Source organism: Oncorhynchus clarkii, chromosome 33, assembly GCF_045791955.1.
Source record: "Oncorhynchus clarkii lewisi isolate Uvic-CL-2024 chromosome 33, UVic_Ocla_1.0, whole genome shotgun sequence".
Lineage (NCBI taxonomy): Eukaryota > Metazoa > Chordata > Actinopteri > Salmoniformes > Salmonidae > Oncorhynchus > Oncorhynchus clarkii.
In genome coordinates, this window is record NC_092179.1 from 5,279,873 (window position 1) to 5,296,993 (window position 17,121).

The window sequence follows — 17,121 nt, forward strand, 5'->3', positions numbered from 1 at the left end:
ATAGGGGGATGCTCCCTCTGCTGTTTCCCGAAGTCCACAATCATCTGCTTTGTTGACGTTGAGTGAGATGTTATTTTCATGGCACCACACTCCCAGAGCCCTCACCCTGTAGGCTGTCTTGTCACTGTTGGTAATCAGGCCTACTACTGTTGTGTCGTCTGCAAACTTGATGATTGAGTTGGAGGCATGCGTGGCCACCCAGTCATAGGTGAGCAAGGAGCACAGGAGGGGGCTGAGCATTCACCCTTGTGGAGCCCCAGTGTTGAGGATCAGCGAAGTGGAGGTGTTGTTTCCTACCTTCACCACCTAGGGGCGGCCCGCCAGGAAGTCCAGGACCCAGTTGCACAGGACGGGGTGAAGACCCAGGGCCTCAAGCTTAATGATGAGCTTGGAGGGTACTATGGTGTTGAATGCTGAGCTATATTCAATGAACAGCATTCTTACATAAGTATTCCTCTTGTCCAGATGGGATAGGGCAGTGTGCAGTGTGATGGCATCGTCTGTGGATCTATTGTGGCGGTAAGCAAATTGAAATGGGTCTATGGTGTCAGGTAAGGTAGAGGTGATATGATCGTTGACTAGTCTCTCAAAACACTTCATGATGACAGAAGTGAGTGCTACCTTTGCTTTCTTGGGTACAGCAACAATGGTGGCCATCTTGAAGCATGTGGGGACAGGAGACTGGGATAGGGAGAGATTGAATATGTCCGTAAACACACCAGCTAGCTGGTCTGCAGATGCTCTGAAGACGTGGCTAGGTATGCCGTCTGGGCTGCTTAAATATCACATTTATATGTCTTCTTCTCCGTAGCTGACGTCAGTGAGAGCTCACAGTCCTTGGTAACGAGCCTCGTCGGTGGCGCTGTGTTATCCTCAAAGCGGGCGAAGGTGTTGAGCTTGTCTGGACACAAGACGTTGATGTCCGTGATGTGGCTGGTTTTCCTTTTGCAGTCCGTGATTGTCTGTAGACCCTGCCACATACGTATTGTGTCTGAGCCGTTGAATTGCGACTTCTGGACTTTTTCTCTATACTGACGTTTTGCCTGTTTGATTGCCTTACGGTGTTACACGGAGCGGAACAGGTGAACCCAAGAGCAGACGCAGACTCGGATGTGGTAACCAAGGTATTTATTGAAACACGGGAAAGATGTAGTGCAGGCCAACGGAAGCTCGGGCGGTTTGCAGGAAAACAGGTGCGGAGGCTGAGGCACGAGCGAGAGGTGTTGGGACAGGGTAAGCAGGTCCGGAGGGGAATCCAAGGGATCCAGGACAGAGTAGCAGGACTGACAAGACGTGGGACTGGAGACAGTCGGTAGCGTCCTACCTGGCCAACATCCGGTGAAATTGCAGAGCACGAAATTCAGTCTACAGAATTATAAATATTTAACTTTCATAAAATCACAAGTGTAATACATCAAAATAAAGCTTAACATCTTGTTAATCCAGCCGCTGTGTCAGATTTCAAAAAGGCTTTAGGGCGAAAGCACACCATGCGATTATCTGAGGACAGCGCCCCATGTACAAAAGCATGAAAAACATATTTCAACCAGGCAGGTGCGCCACGAAAGTCAGAAATAGCGATATAATAAATGCCTTACCTTTGATGATCTTCTTCTGTTGGCACTCCAAAAGGTCCAAGATACATCACAAATGGTCCTTTTGTTCGATAATGTCCTTCTTTATATCCATAAAAACTCTGGTGTTTAGCTGGCGTGCGTGCTTCAGTCAATAATCCACCCAGTTTCCCTCTTTCAAAATGCATACAAAATGAATCCCAAACGTTACTAATTAACTTTTCCAAACAGGTCAAACAACGTTTATAATCAAACCTCAGGTACCCTAATACGTAAATAAACTATAAAATGTAAGACCGAGAATCGTTATGGTCTTTACCGGAGAAAAATACCAAAGAACGCGCTCTCTTCCACGCGCTTGGAAACACTACAACCTAAATGGGAGCCACCTAGAAAAACTACAATTTCTGGCTCATTTTTCCAAAAAAACAGCCTGAAACTCTTTCTAAAGATTGTTGACATCTAGTGGAAGGATTCCGCCTTATAATAAAAGTGACAGCCATTGAAAACAGTGGTAGGCTGAATGTTTTTTATTTGGGATGGTTTGTCCTTAGGGTTTTGCCTGCCATATCCGTTCTGTTATACTCACAGACATAAATGTAACAGTTTTAGAAACTTTTCTATCCAAATCTGTTTTCTATCCAAATCTACCAATTATATGCATATCCTAGCTTCTGGGCCTGAGTAACAGGCAGTTTACTTTGGGCATGCTTTTTATCTGGATGTGAAAATACTGCCCCCTACCCAAGAGAGGTTAATCAGGGATAAATGTAAGGTAGGGTGGATCTTGAGAGAGACTGGGAGTTTCAGGTGCACAGCAGAGGGGTTAATGACATGATCAATCTCAAAGGAACCAATGAATCGGGGTGGAAGGTTTCCTGGAAGCCACCTTCAAAGGCAAGTCCTTTGATGAGAGCCATACCTTTTGGCCTGCAGTGTAGACTGGAGCTGAGGCACGGCAACGATTGGCTTGAGACTGGGTCTTGGCGGAGGCACGGAGAAGGGCAGCCCGTGCCCTCCTCCAGGTGTGATGACAACGGCGCATGTGCTCATGGACTGAGAGAACCACCACCTCGACCTCTTGGGTGGGGAACAAGAGCACACTCGAAGGGTGACATACCTGGTGAGGGTTTTGTGGGCATATTCCATCCAGGGTAGCTGAGCACTCCAGGAGGAACGGTTAGCCGAAGTCATGCAGCGTAGGGCAGTCTCCATCTCCTGGTTGGCCCGTTCGGTCTGGCTGTTGGTCTGGGGGTGATATCCAGAAGAAAGACTGACATTGATACCAATAGCTGAATAGAAGGATCTCCATACCTGGGATGTAAACTGGGGTCCTCTGTCAGAAACATTGTCAGTGGGAATGTCATGCAGCCAAAACACATGTGATACCAGCAGGTCCGCAGTCTCCCTGGAGGACGGATGCTTGGAGAGGGGAATGAAGTGAGCCGCTTTGGAGAATCTGTCGATAATGGTGAGTATGACTGAGTTACCGTTAGACGGGGGATGGCCAGTGACGAAGTCCAGAGCTATGTGTGACCAGGGGTGACTGGGTATGGGAAGAGGGTGAAGCAGACCGGAAGTGGGTTTTAGTGGAGGTTTTGTTCCGTGCTCAGACTGAGCAGGCTGAGACGAACTCCCGGACATCTCTCTCCATAGTGGGCCACCAAAATCGCTGACGCAGGAAGGTGAGAGTCCGGTTCATATCAGGGTGACAGGTGAGGTGAGTAGAATGGGCCCACTGAAGAACTTCAGAGCGAACTGAATCTGGAACAAACAGAGCCTTTCTAGGACTATTATCTGGGTCAGGTTGGTTCTGCGGAGCCTCGATCTCCCAGGAGAAGGTGGCAACGATGCAGATGGATGGCACAATGGTCTCTGGCTCGGAACTTGTGTTGTCGGCGGTGAACTGGCGGGAGAGAGCGTCAGGCTTGGTATTCCTAGATCCTGGGCGATAAGTGAGTCTATAGTTGAATCTCGCAAAGAGCAATACCCACCTGGCTTGCCGGGAGTTTAGACGTTTGGCAATCTGGATGTAGGACAGGTTTGTCTTCTACATACACAAAAACGAAGCGTCCAATCACATCCCTCAGAACGTCATTAACCAGGCTCTGGAAAACAGCAGGAGCGTTAGTGAGACCAAAAGGCATGACCAAATACTCAGTGTCCAAGTGGTGTGTCGAACGTAGTTTTCCACTCGTCCCCCTCTCTGATGCAGACAAGGTGGTAGGGATTACGTAGGTCGAGTTTAGTAAACACTGTGGCACCATGGAGGGGGGCAAAAGCAGAACTGATGAGTGGCAAGGGATACTTGTTCTTCACAGTGATATTATTCAGCCCACAGAAGTCTATGCATGGCCTCAGTGACCCATCCTTTTTCTTTACAAAGAAAACACCAGCCCCTACCGGAGCGGAAGAAGGCCTGACATTTCCTGCAGCCAGGGAGTCCTGGATGTATTCTTCCATGGCATCTTGCTCGGGGTGAGAGAGGTTATACAACCTGCTACTAGGGAGAGGAGCTCCAGGCAGAAGCTCAATAGCACAGTCATACGGCCGATGAGGCGGCAGCAATGGGGTGTGGTGCTTACTGAATACAGGAGCTAGACTGTGATATTCTGGAGGAACAGAAGACAGGTCTGGGGGTTCTAGAATGGAGACAGGGCAGGAGGAAGGGCAGAATGTAGACAATTAGAATTTCAAAATGTACTCCAAGTAGTTACCCTTCCGGTGGTCCAGTCAATCTGTGGATTGTATAGCTTTAACCATGGATGACCCAGAACCAGGTCTGGGAGATGATGGGCAGGTGATTTGGCTCAACAGTATATCCCCACTACTGCCGAGCCCCCTCTTTTGCTGGACACAGGGAACAAGTGGAGACCAAGTGACCAACCTGGCCACAATATAGACAGCTCTTAGTACTGATACGCCGCTGCCTCTCCTCTGGAGATAGACGGGTCCGGCCGAGCTGCATGGGTTCAGGATTAGAACCTGCCTGGAGATGTGATGCAATCGGAGAAGGAGAGCAAGGCACTGAAGCAGATGTTATGGGACATGCAACCCTACCTCCCCTCTCCCTCCAACACTCACGGAGACTGTTGTCAATGCGGATAGTGAGAGAAATGAGTTCGTCAAGTCCATCAGGCTCCTCTCTGGACACCAACTCGTCTTTGAGAGGGTCAGTGAGTGCGTTCCGGAATGTTCCGTGAAGGGCCTCGTCATTCCAGCCGCTCTCTGCGGCGAGGGTGCGGAACTCACATGCCATTTCAGCCACACTCTGGGAGCCTTGACGAAGGGACCAAAGTCGTTTAGCGGCATCCTTTCCACAGTCTGGGTGGTCGAAGACCTTCCTCATCTGTGAATCCACCGTAGGAGAAGCAGATAGGTGACTGTCTCTCCCACACTGCAGAGGCCCAGAAAATCGCTGTTCCACGAAGGCAGCCAATCAAAAAATAAATCTTGGCTCGTTCACTTGCATAAGAGTAGGGCTGTTGCTCAAATACTATTGAACATTGCACAAGAAAGGATCTGCAAGTGCCAAGATTACCATCATAGCGCTCAGGAGTCGGTAAACAAAAGGCTCCCAGGGCGGAGAAGAGGGACTTGAGATTGGTTGTGAACTCTGGGGGGAGGTTCGGACCTGTAGGTCAGACAGGCTCCATGAAGACTAGTTGATTTTCTCCAGCAGGGCTTGGTCATGTTGCTCAAGAATGGCACCTTGACCAACAATAATTTGGTGAAGAGTAGTGGAGTCTGCAAAATATTTATTGTTACACAGGGAGATATGGAGTGCAGATCCGGGGAAGCTCGGATGATTTGCAGAAAAAACAGATGTGGAGACTGAGGTTGGAGTTAGCTGAGTTGACAGGTCCTGAGGGGGAATCCAAGGTAGTGGTGGTAAGTATAATCCAGAGCAAGGTAGTTGGGTGGTGAGATGTGGAGCCAGAGACAGGAGCCAGAGACAACTGAAATGAGAGGATAAACGGTGTCAGGCAGGGAAACAGGCACAGCAGAGTAACAGGATCTTGAATAGTCATAAATGGCTAGAATCATGAACTGACTGAGCAGAGATTACGATCTGGCAGAGTGGAAGCGGCAGGACTGAGTATTTGTAGAGGTCTTGATTATGGAACGAGTTTCTGCTGGTAGGGATCTGCTCTGACTCCAGCACACCTGTCTCCAACCACACAACCACAGAGAGGGAGAGAGAGAGTGTACAGGGGGAGTAACTGCAGGTCAAGAAAACACCGGATGAACACCAGAGGGCATAGCTGGAGCAGATGTGACACAGAGAGGCAACAAAGAAACCAAAGATAATCCTGAAGGAGCTGCAAAGCTCCACAGCAGAGATTAGAGTATCTGTCCAAAGGACCACTTTAAGCTGTACACTCCACAAAGCTGGGCTTCATGGAAGGGTGGCCAGAAAAAAAGTAATTGCTTAAATAAGTAAATAAGCAAACATGTTTTGTGTTTGCCAAAGGGCATGTGGGAGACTCCCCAAACACATGGAAGAAGGTACTCTGATGAGACTAAAATTGAGTTTTTTGGTAATCAAGGAAAATGCTTTGTCTGGTGCAAATCCAACACCTCCCATCACCCCAAAAACACCATCCCCACAGTGAAGCATGGTGGTGGCAGCATCATGCTGTGGGGATGTTTTTCATCGACAGGGACTGGGAAACTGGTCAGAATTGAGGGAATGATGGATGGCTCTAAATACAGGGAAATTCTTGAGTGAAACCTGTTTCAATCTTCCAGAGATTCCGAAGGTTCACCTTCCAGCAGGACAATGACCCGAAGCATACTGCTAAAGCAACACTCAAGTGGTTTAAGGGTAAACATTTAAATGTCTTGGAATGGCCTAGTCAAAGCCCAGACCTCAATCCAATTGAGAATCTGTGGTATGACTTAAAGATTGCTGTACACCAGCAGAACTCATCCAACTTGAAGGAGCTGGAGCAGTTTTGCCTTGAAGAATGGGCAACAATCCCAGTGGCTAGATGTGCCAAGCTTATAGAGACATACCCCAAGAGACGTGCAGCTGTAATTGCTGCAAAAGGTGACTCTACAAAGTATTGACTTTGGGGGAGGTGAATTGTTGTGCACGCTCAAGTTACAGTTTCACAATAAACAAATATTTTGTATCTTCAAAGTGGTAGGCATGTTTTGTAAATCTAATGATACAAACCAACAAAATAGGAAAAAATGCCAAGGGGGGTGAATACTAATGCAAGCCACTGTAACTCCAAATCAAACATTTTATATGTAATGAAGTGTGTGAATGAATGTGTATTCAACTCAAGATATCCCTCTCAAGGCCACATGTGAAATGTATCATAATCCTGCTACAATAAAACAAACCAGGTTTCCATCCAAACGTTTAATTAATGTTCTTTGAATGTTCTCTTTTGCTTGGATGAAGGTAGCGGTGAACGTTCTGGGAACGTTCTCTGAATGTTAAAAAGTTAGGAGTGTTGATGGTTGGTTGTCTGATGGTTCTGAGAATGTTCTCTGAAGGTTACCAATGTTCCCTAAAGTTTCAAACTGATTTATTTTTTATGTTCTTTGAAGGTTCTCTTTTCGTTATATGAAGGTAACGGGGAACATTCTGGGAACGTACTCTGAAAGTTACAAAGTTGCGAACGTTTAGGGAACATTCTCTGAAGGTGCTGGGAATGTTCTCTGAAGGTTGCCAATGTTCACTGAAGGTTTGCAGGGATAGTTTTCTTAATGTTCCTTTAACTTTTCTCATAAGGATGCATGAAGTAAACAAAATATATTTAACATTTTATTTAGAATATGTGTATGAACACTCACTCCCAGGATTACACAATTAAATATGAACAATTAACACTTTAACACAAATTTTAGTTTTCAATTAGTTTTATAAAGTAGGTTAGGAGAAATCTGCAATCTGATTCACACACACAGACACACTTGTGTGGGGCGGGAGGTAGCCTAGTGGTTTGAGTGGGCCCGTAACCAAAAGGTTGCTGGATCAAATTGAGTTGAACGTCCGTGTTGCCCGGCAACAGCCCCAAAACATCACTGCTCTAGAGGAGATCTGCATGGAGGAATGGGCCAAAATACCAGCAACAGTGTGTGAAAACCTTGTGAAGACTTACAGAAAACGTTTGACCTCTGTCATTGCCAACAAAGGGTATATATAACTTTTGTTATTGACCAAATACTTATTTTCCACCATAATTTGCAAATAAATTCATTAAAAATCCTACAATGTGATTTTCTGGATTTTTTTTCCTCATTTTGTCTGTCATAGTTGAAGTGCACGTATGATGAAAATTACAGGCCTCTCATCTTTTTAAGTGGGAGAACTTGCACAATTGGTGGCTGACTAAATACTTTTTTTGCCCCACTGTATATATGGCTATTTGCCTTAACTTCATGCATTTTGTATAATTTATTATCATTTTTCCAAAACAGTAGAGTAGTGGCCATACAGTCTCATTTCACTAGCTCATTCTCTGCTCCTATGAGGTTTCTCTGCATGGTTCAAATTCGAAACCAGCCCCCATGCTGCCGCCGCCACAAAATCCTTATCTGGACTTTCTGGTGGTGTCCAGCAAGAGTGTTTAAGTGTGATTGTAGAAGCCCAAAATGAGCAAAACAAGATCAATATGCCTTATGTATAATGGCTAAAGACATATTGAAGTAAGAGGTAGAAATGTTAAACAAACGACTCAAAATGTTTCACAAATTTATACAGATCTATTGGTTAATTTCAGCATTTCCCTTACTTTGTGTCGCACTCCTGTCACTTACCCTACAATGGTTAGAAAAGTAAAAAGACAAAGTAGCCTACTTTCGTATCCAAAAGAATGTCCATTAACTTTGCAATAATTCTTCACAGTAAAATATATATCCTTGTCTGCATGTTTTTGTTGCGAAAGGGCTGCATCAGTGCACCGTGAAGTCTGCTACAGCGGTAGATAAGTTATGTGAAGGGGCCACTTGATCATGTGAGAGAGAAAGGGAGGTAAGACAACCTCTATGTAGTGCAAAAAAAATCTTAAGTATTTACTTTTATATGGGGAATAATACACACTGACCCTTGCTGGTGTCAGTTTTATAATTGACCTATAGTATCTGTATGCATGTAATTACTGTTTTCCCCAAATCAGCAAAGGCCATAATAATGTTTATAATGACTTTCTAAAATAGGTTCCCACTAAATAGGTTGCCACTAAATGCACTACAGTCATTCGGAAAGTGTTCAGACAACTTGGCCTTTTCCACATTCTGTTATGTTACAGCCTTATTCTTACATGGATTAAATTGTTTATTTCCCCCTCATCAATCTCCACACAATATCCCATAACAACAAAGCAAAAACAGGTTTTAAAGAGATTTCTTTGCAAGTAAAACATAATAAAAAACTCAAATATCACATTTACTCAGTACTTTGTTGAAGGACCTTTGGCAACGATTACAGCCAAGTCTTTTGGGTCATAACGCTGCTGTCGTATGAAGGAGAAGAGGAGGACCAATGCGCAGCGTGGTAAGTGTCCATATTTAATAGAACAAACTGAACACGACAAAATTCCAAAATAACAAAGTGAAATAACAAACCAAAACAGTTCTGTGTGGAACACACAGACACAGAAAATAAACACCCACAAAACACAAGTGGGAAAAGGCTACCTAAGTATGATTCTCAATCAGAGACAGCTAACGACACCTGCCTCTGATTGAGAACCATACCATACCAGGCCAAACGCAAAACACAACATAGAAAATGGAACATAGACAACCCACCCAACTCACGCCCTGACCATACTAAAACAAAGACAAATCAAAGGAACTAAGGTCAGAACGTGACAGCTACAAGCTTGGCATACTTGTATTTAGGGAGTTTTTCCCATTCTTCTCTGCAGATCCTCTCAAGCTATATCAGCTTGGATGGGGAGAGTTGCTGCACAGCTATTTTCAGGTCTCTCCAGAGATGTTTGATCGGTTTAAGTCCGGGCTCTGGCTGGGCCACTCAAGGACATTTAGAGACTTTTCCCGATGCCACTCCTGCATTGTCTTGGCCGTTTGCTTAGTGTTGTTGTCCTGTTGAAAGGTGAACCTTCGCCTAAGTCTGAGGTCCTGAGCGTACTGGATTAAAATCTGTACTTTGCTCAGTTCATCTTTCCCTTGATACTGACTAGTCTCCCAGTCCCGACCGCTGAAAAACATCCCCACAGCATGATGCTGCCACCACCATACTTCATCATAAGGATGGTGCTAGGTTTCTTCAAGATGTGATGCTTAGCATTCAGGCCAAAGAGTTCAAACTTGGTTTCATCAGATCCGTCAATCTTGTATATGAGTCCTTTAGGTGCCTTTTGGCAAACTCAAAGCTGGCTGTTACGTGCCTTTTACTGAGGAGTGGCTTCGGTCTGGCCACTCTAATATAAAAGCCTGATTGGTGGAGTGCGGCAGAGATAGTTCTCCTTCTGGAAGGTTCTGCCATCTCCACAGAGGAACACTGGAGCTCGGTCAGAGTGACCATCGGGTTCTTGGTAACCTCCCTATCCAAAGCCCTTCCCCTTTGATTGCTCAGTTTGGCCGGGCGGCCAGCTTAGGAAGAGTCTTGGTGGTTCTAAACTTCTTTCATTTAATAATGATGGAGGCCACTGTGTTCTTGGGGACCTTCAATGATACAGACATTTTTTGGAACCCATACACAGATCTGTGCCTCAACACAATCCTGTCTCAGAGCTCTATGGACAATTCCTTCGACCTCATGGCTTGCTTTTTGCTCTGAGATGCAATGTCAACCTTATATAGACAGGTGTGTGCCTTTCCAAATCATGTCCAATCAATTGAATGTACCACAGGTGGACTCCAATCAAGTTGTAGAAACATCTCAAGGATGATCAATGGAAACAGGATGCACCTGAGCTCAATTTCACGTCTCATAGCCAAGTGTCTGAATACTTATGTAAGTAAGGTATCTGTTTTTATTTTTAAAACATTTGCGAACATTTCCAAAACCCTGTTTTTGCTTTGTCATTATGGGGCATTGTGTGTAGATTGATGAGAAACTTATTTTATTTAATACATTTTAGAATAAGGCTGTAATGTAACAAAATGTGGAAAAAGTCAAGGGGTCTGAATACTTTCCGAATGCACTTTGACTCCATGTCGTATGGTTATAATGGTATTGGCCCCTGAACAAAGCCACAGTTATGTATAAATAGCAGAGGAGTAGACCAAGATGTCATACTCTTTCAGTTTTTGTCTAAAGCGCTGGGTAAGTGATACAAATGTCAAGTGGTTTGTTAAAGTCGAGGCAAAAAGTAGTTAATGCGGTTACTAAAATAGCTGTCATTTTTATTGGTACCAGATAATTCTGCTCTGAATTCAGATTTGAATAGCAGAGGAGTAGAATAAGATTTCACACGCTCTAACTTTTTGTCTAAGTTGTTGAGAAAGGGGTCCAAGTAGCAGATTTGTGTCAAAAGTTTACATTGAGTACAATAGAATGTTGGGAGTGATGATATCACAATGGAACCTTTAAAATGCTGAGGAAATCCCATGAAAGTGGATGTTGGACAATTTTTTTTACAAAAAGTTGAATAATTATCAAAAAGTTGTATGCAAGCACACTATTCGAGAGTTTTAAAGTTTGAACGTTTCCTAGTTTAAACAGTGTAAGAGGAGTAGCGTTGTAAAGAATAATAATAATAACTATAAGTCATAAATAATTCCTACAATATCTAAAATGTGGCAGCTGTCACAAGCCACAATAATAACAACTTTCTAAGTGGTTTAGAATTTCAGTAACTTGGCTGTTACAACTAACCTCACGTTAGAATCTTCTCTGGTTTCCCCTATCCCTCTCTACAGCAAAAAGTGTGCCGTTCGCACAAAATGTGTTGGTCATTTACCAATGATCAATTCCCAGAACACATTTTAGAATTAACAGCATAGTGCTTTTCAGAGATGACCAGCTCTTCAGTGATCACCTCCAGCTCTTCAGGGATGACCTCCAGCTCTTCAGGGATCACATCCAGCTCTTCAGTGATCACCTCCAGCTCTTCAGGGATGACCTCCAGCTCTTCAGGGATCACATCCAGCTCTTCAGGGATGACCTCCAGTTCTTCAGTGATCACCTCCAGCTCTTCAGGGATGACCTCCAGCTCTTCAGGGATGACCTCCAGCTCTTCAGGGATGACCTCCAGCTCTTCAGGGATGACCTCCAGCCCTTTAGTGAGTAGCTCCTCTTCATCCAGAAGAGCTGGACGTGGAGCTCATCTGCAAAAGAATAAGATTATGGCTACTATTTCATACAGTAAATTAACAACTGAGGACACCTTGGCTTAACCAGTATTACTACTAACTTTGTATTTATTTATTTGTCTGCTGGGAAATACATACCTTGTCTGTGATGTACAGCCCACTTGGATCTTTTTTTAAGGAAGTAGGAGAGGAGTAAAATGGCTGCAGTGACCTTGAGACCTTAAATTGGAGGGTGTGTAATAAAAAGGATGGATTAGAATAAATAGAATTAGAATGGCTGCATAATGTAAAGCAGGGGTTTCCAACCCTGTTCCTGGAGAGCTACCCTCCTGAGGTTTTTGTCACAACCCCAGTTGTAACTAACCTGGTTCAGTTTATCAACCAGCTAATTATTAGAATCAGGTGTGTTAGAATAGGGTTGAAGTGGAAACCCCTGCTTTACAGTATGCAGCCATTCTAATTATATTTATTCTAATCCAGCCTACTGCAGCATAAATACTGGAGGCTGAGACAGGAGGGGTCAGGATACACTGTGGCCCCATCCAATGATACACCCGGACAGGGTCAAACAGGAAGGATATAACCGCACCCACTTTGCCAAAGCACAGCCCCCACACCACTAGAGGGATATCTTCAACCACCAACTTACCATCCTGAGACAAGGCCGAGTATAGCCGACAAAGATCTCCGCCACGGCACAACCCAAGGGGGGGCGCCAACCCAGAAGGAAGATCACGTCAGTGACTCAACCCACTCAAGTGACGCACCCCTCCTAGGGACGGCATGAAAGAGCACCAGTAAGCCAGTGACTCAGCCCCTGTAATAGGGTTAGAGGCAGAGAATCCCAGTGGAAAGAGGGGAACCGGCCAGGCAGAGACAGCAAGGGCGGTTCGTTGCTCCAGAGCCTTTCCGTTCACCTTCACACTCCTGGGCCAGACTACACTCAATCATATGACCCACTGAAGAGATGAGTCTTCAGTAAATACTTAAAGGACCATTCCATAAAAATGGAGCTCTATAGGAGAAAGCCCTGCGTCCAACTGTTTGCTTAGAAATTCTAGTGACAATTAGGAGGACTGCGTCTTGTGACCGTAGTGTACATCTAGGTATGTACAGCAGGACCAAATCAGAAAGATAGGTAGGAGCAAGCCCATGTAATGCTTTGTAGGTAAGCAGTAAAACCTTGAAATCAGCCCTTGCCTTAACAGGAAGCCAGTGTAGGGAGGCTAGCACTGGAGTAATATGATAACATTTTTTGGTTCTAGTCAGGATTCTATAGCAGCTGTATTTAGCACTAACTGAAGTTTATTTAGTGCTTTATCCGGGTAGCCGGAAAGTAGAGCATTGCAGTAACAAAAGTATAGATAAATTGTTCTGCATCATTTTTGGACAGAAAGTTTCAGATTTTTGCAATGTTACGTAGATGGAAAAAAGCTGTCCTTGAAACAGTCTTGATATGTTCATCAAAAGAGAGATCAGGGTCCAGAGTATTTGAGACGACTGTACAACCATCAAGATTAATTGTCAGATTCAACAGAAGATCTCTTTGTTTCTTGGGACCTAGAACAAGCATCTCTGTTTTGACCGTTTAAAAGTAGAAAGTTTGCAGCAATCCACTTCCTTATGTCTGAAACACAGGCTTCTAAGCGATGTCAATTTTGGGGCTTCACCATGTTTCATTGAAATGAACTGTGTCACATCCCCATAGCAGTGAAAGTTAATATTATGTTTTCGAATGACATCCCCAAAAGGTAAAATATATAGTGAAAACAATAGTGGTCCTAAAACGGAACCTTGAGGAACACCAACATTCACAGTTGATTTGTCAGAGGACAAACCATTCACAGACACAAACTGATATCTTTCCGACAGATAAGATCTAAACCAGGCCAGAACTTGTCCGTGTAGACCAGTTTGGGTTTCCAATCTCTCCAAAATAATGTGGTGATCGATGGTATCAAAAGCTACACTAAGGTCTAGGAGCACGAGGACAGATGCAGAGCCTCGGTCTGATGCCATTAAAAGGTCATTTACCTGTCTCAGTGCTATGATGGGGTCTAAAACCAGACTTCCAGTTTGGTGTGGCGCCATTTCCGTTCCAATTTTCTGGAAGCTTGCTTCAGAGCTCGGGTATTTTCTGTATACCAGGGAGCTAGTTTCTAGGGGTACAACTGCATCTAGGGTAATGCGCAAGGTTAAATTGAGTTCCTCAGTTAGGTGGTAAACTGATTTTTGTCCTCTGACGTCCTGAAGAGCTGGAGGTGATCACTGAAGAGCTGGAGGTAATCTCTGAAAAGCACTATGCTGTTCATTCTAAAACGTGTTCTGGGAATGGATCATTGGTAAATTACCAACACATTTTGTGCGAACGGCACACTTTTTGCTGTAGAGAGGGATAGGGGAGACCAGAGAAGATTCTAACGTGAGGTTAGTTGTAACAGCCAAATTACTGAAATTCTAAACCACTTAGAAAGTTGTTATTATTGTGGCTTGTGACAGCTGCCACATTTTAGATATTGTAGGAATTATTTCTGACTTATAGTTATTATTATTATTCTTTAAAATGCTACTCCTTAAACTAGAAAACGTTCCAACTTTAAAAAGGGTACACTGGTCTCGAATAGTGTGCTTGCATACAACTTTTTGTAAAAAAAATTGTCCAACATCCACTTTCATGGGATTTCCTCAGCATTTTAAAGGTTCCATTGTGATATCATCACTCCCAACATTCTATTGTACTCCATGTAAACTTTGACACAAATCTGCTACTTGGACCCCTTTCTCAACAACTTAGACAAAAAGTTAGAGCGTGTGAAATCTTATTCTACTCCTCTGCTATTCAAATCTGAATTCAGAGCAGAATTATCTGGTACCAATAAAAATGACAGCTATTTTAGGAACCGCATTAACTACTTTTTGTCTCAACTTTAACAAACAACTTGACATTTGTATCACTTACCCAGCGCTTTAGACAAAAACTGAAAGAGTATGACATCTTGGTCTACTCCTCTGCTATTTATACATAACTGTGGCTTTGTTCAGGGGCCAATACCATTATAACCATACGACATGGAGTCAAAGTGCATTCGGAAAGTATTCAGACCCTTGACTTTTTCCACATTTTGTTACATTACAGCCTTATTCTAAAATGCATTAAATAAAACAAGTTTCTCATCAATCTACACTGCCCCATAATGACAAAGAAAAAACAGGGTTTTAGAAATGTTTGCAAATGTATTAAAAATAAAAACAGAAATACCTTACTTACATAAGTATTCAGACAATTTGCTATGAGACTTGAAATTGACCTCAGGTGCATCCTGTTTCCATTGATCATCCTTGAGATGTTTCTACAACTTGATTGGAGGCCACCTGTGGTACATTCAATTGATTGGACATGATTTGGAAAGGCACACACCTGTCTATATAAGGTCCCACAGTTGACATTGCATCTCAGAGCAAAAAGCAAGTCATGAGGTCAAAGGAATTGTCCGTAGAGTTCCGAGTACAGGATTGTGTTGAGGCACAGATCTGTGTATGGGTTCCAAAAAATGTCTGCATCATTGAAGGTCCCCAAGAACACAGTGGCCTCCATCATTCTTAAATGAAAGAAGTTTAGAACCACCAAGACTCTTCCTAAGCTGGCCGCCCGGCCAAACTGAGCAATCGAAGGAGAAGGGCTTTGGATAGGGAGGTGACCAACAACCCGATGGTCACTCTGACCAAGCTCCAGAGTTCCTCTGTGGAGATGGCAGAACCTTCCAGAAGGAGAACTATCTCTGCCGCACTCCACCAATCAGGCTTTTATATTAGAGTGGCCAGACGGAAGTCACACCTCAGTAAAAGGCACATAACAGCCCGCTTGGAGTTTTCCAAGGCACCTAAAGGACTCACAGACCATGAGAAACAAGATTCTCTAATCTGATGAAACCAAGATTGAACTCTTTGGCCTGAATGCTAAGCGTCACGTCTGGAAGAAACCTGGCACCATCCCTATGATGAAGTATGGTGGTGGCAGCATCCTTCTGTGGGGATGTTTTTCAGTGGCTGGGACTGGGAGACTAGTCAGGATTGAGGGAAAGATGAACTGAGCAAAGTACAGAATGATCCTAGATTAAATTATTTTCATCCAGAGTGCTCAGGACCTCAGACTTAGGTGAAGGTTCACCTTTCAACAGGACAACGACACTAAGCAAACGGCCAAGACAATGCAGGAGTGGCATCGGGAAAAGTCTCTAAATGTCCTTGAGTGGCCCATCCAGAGCCCGTACTTAAACCGATCAAACATCTCTGGAGAGACCTGAAAATAGCTTTGCAGCAACTGTGACGACCCTCCCACTCTGTCTGCCGTATTCTCTCTTTGTTGTTTCCTTATTAGGATGCTGGTGGGCGGAGTTGGGAGGGTCGTCAGCTACATGGGAAACACCTGGGCCCGGTGTCTCCCAGGATAAATACACCACTTCCCCATTCATGGAGGAGACTCTCTCCATGCAGACACCTTTATGGATTTTGTTGTGTTTCTTGGTGGTTCTTGGGTTGTTTGCTTTAGCATCTTTCAACACCCTGCATTATCACATTCATGCATGCAAAACACTCACTTACACTACTGATTACACACACCATTGTATATTTTCCTTAGTTGCTTTAGTTAATAAATATATATTTTGTTACGCCTTATCTCCACGTTGTCTCCCTTTTGTTACAGACTTTGAGCCGGTTCGTGACACAACTCACCCCATCCAAGCTGATATAGCTTGAGAGGATCTGCAGAGAAGAATGGGAAAAACTTCCCAAATACAGGTGTGCCAAGCTTGAAGCATTATGCCCCAAAAGACTTGGCTGTAATCACTGCCAAAGGTCCTTCAACAAAGTACTGAGTGAATGTGATATTTCAGTTTTCTATTATGTTTTACTTGCAAAAAAATCTCTTTAAAACCTGTTTTTGCTTTGTTGTTATGGGATATTGTGTGTAGATTGATGAGGGGGAAATGAACAATTTAATCCATGTAAGAATAAGACTAACATAACAAAATGTGGAAAAAGTGTCACGCCCTGACTGTAGAGAGCGTTTTATGTCTCTATTTTGGTTTGGTCAGGGTGTGATTTGGGTGGGCAGTCTATGTTCTATGATTTTCTATTTCTATGTCTTTGGCCAGGTGTGGTTCTCAATCAGAGGCAGCTGTCTATCGTCTCTGATTGAGAACCATACTTAGGTACCCTTTTCCCCCACCTGTTTTGTGGGAAGTTAACTTTGTCTTTGTTCAGGGCACATAGCCCAAAGCATCATGGTTTGGATTTTGTTCTT